Here is a 6000-nt window from a genome sequence, read left to right as displayed (position 1 = left end):
GAATATGCAAGAGGGTGTCAAGAGTGCCAGAAATTTTCAGGCATTCAACATGTTCCAGCCAGTGAATTGCATGCCATTGTCAAACCTTGGGCTTTTAGAGGATGGGCTTTAGATTTAATAGGAGAAATCAAACCTGCATCTTCTAAACAATAAAGATTCATTTTAGTAGGAATAGATTATTTTACTAAATGGATAGAAGCAATTCCCCTGGTTAATGTTGATCAAGAAGCAGTGATTAGTTTTATACAAAAACACATTATTTACAGATATGGAATTCCAGAAACTATCACTACTGATCAGGGATCAGTCTTTATTGGTCGAAAGATGCAAGCTTTTGCAGCAGAAACAGGATTTAAATTGCTAACATCCACTCCGTATTATGCTCAGGCTAATGGTCAAGTCGAAGCTGCTAATAAAGTTATTATAAATTTGATAAAAAATCATGTGGGGAGAAAGCCAAGAAATTGGCATCAAACGCTCGACCAAATCCTTTGGGCTTGTCGGACGTCACCAAAGGAAGCAATAAATACTACCCCATTTCGTTTGACTTTTGGGCATGTTGCTGTGTTGCCTGCAGAAATTCATCTACAGACAGCTAGAATTCAACGACAAAACAATCTTTCGTCAGATGAATACTGGAGTATGATGTTAGACAAATTAGTAGAGTTAGACGAAGAACGACTAATAGCGTTGGATAGGTTAGTAAGACAAAAGAAAAAAGTGGCGAAAGCTTACAACAAGAAAGTAAAAGAAAAAACATTCATGGTAGGTGATTATGTGTGGAAAGTTATTCTACCAATGGATCAAAGGAATAAGTTATTGGGTAAATGGTCCCCAAGTTGGGAAGGACCGTTTAAAATTTTGCAAGTGTTTTCAAACAACGCGTATGAAATTGAAGAACTAAATTCAGATGGTCGAATCTTGAGGATAAATGGTAAATATTTGAAAAAATATAAACCTATACTTCAAGAAATTCGCATAATAGAATAAAACTAAGAGATTACATTAAAATGGCCAAAACTTGGCCAACCATTACAAAAAGTTCCTTATAAAGTACGTTGACAGTCATTACAAAAATATAGCCAGCTAGTCGAAAACGAATTACAAAGTTGGAAAGTTGTTCCTAAAATAGGCTAGCTTGGCTGACTTAAAGTCAATTTTCGAGTCCAGTCGAGACAAATTTTGTCTAAGCTGTCGAATGTTGCTTTCCAATTTGAGGGCATTTTCACCATGACCAAGTACTTTCAAAACTTCTTGGTTAATAGTTTCAGGCGAAGGGATTTCCTCAGTTTGAGCTAAAGTGATTTTCTCTTGTTCAAGATCTTGAATCTTCTTGTTGAGAGCATCAATTTGGGCCTTGTAGTAAGCAATCTTGTTGTCGATCTCTCCCTTCTTGTCAGAAAACTTTAAAGTTTTCTCCTGAAATTCTTCAACCTTTTTGGTCGAAGCTGCACTGGCATCCCATTCCCTCTCCATTTCACGCTCTTTTTTCTTTGCCTGTCGAGTGATGTTCTTCTTTGTCATAAGGTCCCTCCATAGTTGGTCGAAGTATGCCTCAAAATCAAAGAAGAATTGAACAACAACTGCTGGAAGAGAAGCTTTGATTAGTAAGTATAGTAGCTTACGAATTTCTCCACCAAGATGTTCAGAACTCTCAAGAACAGCAAGAAACTCAGGTTCGTTCAAATGGGCCTTTAGCTGGCATATAGCTTCGACAAGAGAAGCATCAATCTCAGCATCAGGGTTGGTCGACTAAACAGGAACATCAAGAGAACTTGGTCGCAGTTTTTGAAGTCGAAAGAGAGCTTCTAGAGGATTAGTCTTCTTCAAGTCTAAAATCTCTTCTTGACTAAGAGAACTGTTGGAGTTAGTATCATCAATAGTAGGATGTTGTTGGGATTGGGAATTGATATTTTGCTCTGAACGAGAGGCTTGATCAGCAGCTTTGACATTTGCAAGTTGAGCTTGTTCAATGATAGGATTGTTTTGGGGCTCTGTTCGACTTCGACCTGGAGTGTTAGCTGAATCAGTGGTGCTTCCAAAAGCATCAGTCCTTTGAGGGCTAAAAAGGTTGGAGTCAGGAGCAGCCTCAGTAATTTTTTCAGCGACTTCGACAACCTTCTCCTGAATATGGTCGACAGTTGGGGCATTCTATTCAGAAAAAAGTGTTAGAAAACAATCTGTTTAAAAGAGGAATATATTGAAAGAGAATGTTAAGTTACCTCAAGAGGAATTTGAGACGAAGAGGAGATTGTTGGAGCTGTTTGAGGTTTGACAACTACTTTGGGAATGTTTTTAACAACCTTCCGTTTCTTTGATGGAGTCGGAAGCGGGGGTCGTGAAAAAATTTCACTTTCTTGATTTGTTGGAGAAGTAGTTTCATCTGAGTCAGCAGAGACTAGCAGCTAAAGAAAGGAAAATAACAATTAACAAGGGTTAAGGCAGTATTGATAAAAGATTAAAGGTCAAGATAAATACCTTTCTAATGGTTTTGTTTTTCTTGGTGGTGGTGGTGTTCAACGTACTAGGACGCTTTCGACCTGGTTTAGGAGCAGGGACTTTGACTTGATTGGTAGGATCAGGTCCTGAAAGGTCTAAAATTGAGATTAGAACATTGCTATTGATAATAAAGAAAATGAAATTAGATGTAAAAACTTACTTATAGTAAGTTGACCCTCCAACTTGTCGAATGCAGTATTCAATTTCTTGATAAAAGAATCTCCATCAAACAGCTGGTAATATTCAGACCACCACTCGCTGAATTCTTTAGTTGTGAAGTAATAATTTTTAAAAGTAAAATTTGGATGTTCCAAAGATTGTTTGTTATGAAACTTTAAACAGTCGAGATGTTGACGAGCTGTGAACGGTCGACCGGGGTAACAAATGTCACCATCATGGGAATACAAGCTTTTGGGCAGCATTTGACTCAAACCAAATTGTTGAGAGACCAAATTTGGTTGATAACTTACAAACCCATAACACTTACCGGTCGACTCAATGCGATGAGAGAGATGCGTTGGGGTCAGAAAAGCATCCCAAATAGCATTCAATTGAGCTCGAAGGGTTGGAGTGTTCCCAGGGAATACAGCTTTAAACCAAGTAGTTCCAAAGCATCGATTGGAGAAAGGAGCCATGGAAGAAATGAATGTCTTGCATTCAGAAAATACCTTCACATACTTAATGAGGTTAGGCCTGTTGGATTCGTCTTGAGGGGTTTGGAAAGCAAGTTTGACACCTTCGACTCTCCTGTCATACATGACCTCTAGAACAGATCGAGAGACAATATAGCCAATTTGTGACTCGAAGGTAGCATTCAGCCAGTGTTGCAAGAGCCAATAAGGTCGCGACAGAGAGAGTTGTTTTGGGGTTTCATGAAGGCGTTTGATCCTTAAAGACGCTATACCTAAGGTATGGTAAAGATAAGCAAGGAGAAGCTTACCTAAAGAGACCTTTTCGACCTTCATGAATCTGGATAGCCAAGGGTATGTAGGCTTTAGAAATCTGAACTGATCCTGGACAAAACAGATAATATGAGAGCCAGTAGGTGAGGAAGGCAACATGCTCTTCGTCAGAGACTTCTTCTGTCGACTTGTCATAATGATCTTGCATATATTTGGTTATGGTAGCGTTGGTGAAGTTGAAATTCATTTCTGTTGGAAGAGTTGGGTCGAAGAGCTCACCCAAAGGCGAAAGCCCTGTGATGGCAGCCACGTCGAAGAGAGTGGGAGTCATCATTCCACAAGGAAAGTGGAAGGTGTTGGTCGAACCTTCCCAGAAAAATATTGATGCAAGTAGCATTGGAGGACAAACCCTATGACCAGTTCTGGATAATTGTATGGTGTCGAAGATGCCCAATTCTTCCCAGCTTTGTTGCTTCTTCGTCTGGACTTTATTAAGCCAAGCCAAATACTCTTTGTTGCCAGGAGCTGGGGTCGAACGAAACACCCTAAGTGTAGGGTCCATAAACTTCAAGTCGAGAGGACGCGAATTGTCAAAAGCCACAGGCATGGTGGTTTCAAAACAAGGAAAGAAACCAGCGGTTTGTTCTGGATGAGAACGATGATCTGGTATTGGCCCTGATAAAGCCATTAGTTTATCAGTGATTTGGAAAGGGATTAACATCTGGTTTTGCCAAATAATGGCTTTGGCTTCTGTGAGGTTGGGTTGAGGAACAAAATCCAACCCTTGTTCTTCCTCTTCACGAGATATAATCACCCCTAAAGGGTTTGAACCTGTGGCGTAAATAGTGGTGTTGGCATTGATAGTGGTGTTTGCATTTGCAGCCATTGTTGTGTATGGAAGAAGAGAAGAAAATAGTTTGAAGGTTAGAGAAGAAGAGAGTTTTTCTGAAACGTTTGAGAAGAGAAGGAAACGAGAAGAAAGAAAGAAAAAAGGAGAAGAAATTTGCACATATATATAAGGCTGTAGTGACGTCAGCAAAATCGTGCAAAAAGAAGTTGTTGAAATCAAAGGTCATGTCAAAGAAACGCTTTGGAAACTGATTTTTTAGAAAGTGGGGAGCAGTTATAGCCCACTACCTAAGATTTAGGTAATAATTAGTGCCTAGGGATGTGCAAAGTAATCATGGCGTCAAAAGAGAACAAAAGTCGAAACCTAAGAAAGAAATGAAACGCCATTTTTCTCTTTCCTGAAGTCAGTCGAAAGAAGTCGCTTGGGGGGCAATTTGTTACCCTAGGATTTCGACTTGCTAAATAATGGCAAGTGATCTCTAAAACAGGTAAGATTATTAAATAATCTAAGGCAAAAAAGTCTGATTAAATAGTTTTGTTTAGTCAAGACTGACGTTCGACTACTAATAGATCATCATTGCCAAGGTTCGACTATAATTAGTCAATGTACCATGCATGTTCGACTAGAACCAATGTACCATGCATGTTCGACTAGAACAAATAGAAAAGACTTAGGCGTTTTGTCTAAGTATAGCTCTGAAGTCGGAGGGCGCCAGAAGTCAAAAGGAGCAGTTTCAAGCAGTTTTCTAGCAGTTTTCATAGGACGCATGGAAGCCTCGCAGTTGAAGATATTGCATGTCGAAGACACGTGTTGGCTGATAATCAGTCGACCGTTAGTAGTAGTTATTTATTTTTACTATTTAAGCAAGTTCAATAGAAACAGTTTAGGGTCCGCATTTTCTACAAAATACAAGTAAACTCAAATCTCTGTGCAATAATGAGTGATGGGTGCAACTTTGGAATGTACGTATGCGTACCAGTTTAATTTATGCAATCATTTTATGTTATATTTCATTTTCAGTGCGCATTTACTGCTTTCTATTGCTTTTAGTTATTCTAAAGCCTTTAATTTTCAGTGTTTACTTTTACTTTAAAGTTATTGTTGCATTTAATACAAACCAGATACACGTAATAAACAAATTAAAGCAATTAGTCTTGGAATATTCTAGTTGATTCCGCAAAAGTAACCTTTAAAAAGGAAACTAGCGCTTGTTTACCATTTTTCTGGGTAAACAACACTACACAATCATCTCCATTAATATCATTTGCATGTGATGTTGTATTTGACTCTCATGGTATATGTGGAGGACATCTCAAAGGCAAAACTCCTTAGCAAGTATTTTCCTTGCATTTGCATCATACATCCCTATTGCATTTGACATCTGATTGTAAAACGAAAAATAAAGATACAATGAATATGAATTAAATCCAAAAATAAGAGAAATAGAACATGTTTTAAAAAAAATCAAATAACTTTAAGTTGACCAACCCTTTGTGCTACATCAGCTCAAGTGACTGTCATTTTTTATCCATCATGGCCAAGTTCATCCATTAGTCTCATGTGGTTCTCTTTGTGCGTGCATCTTATTACTAAAACAAAACCAGTCTATTATCAATTTACTTGATTCTTTGAAAAGAATACATTCACACTTAGCCACAATTTTAAATGATGCGTTCTTTTACAGGTTAGTAATTTATTATCATATATTATAGTTGTAAATTTTGGTCTTCAAAATATTATTAATAACTT

Source organism: Vicia villosa, unplaced genomic scaffold (assembly GCF_029867415.1).
Source record: "Vicia villosa cultivar HV-30 ecotype Madison, WI unplaced genomic scaffold, Vvil1.0 ctg.000714F_1_1_1, whole genome shotgun sequence".
Lineage (NCBI taxonomy): Eukaryota > Viridiplantae > Streptophyta > Magnoliopsida > Fabales > Fabaceae > Vicia > Vicia villosa.
This window is presented reverse-complemented; position numbering follows the sequence as displayed.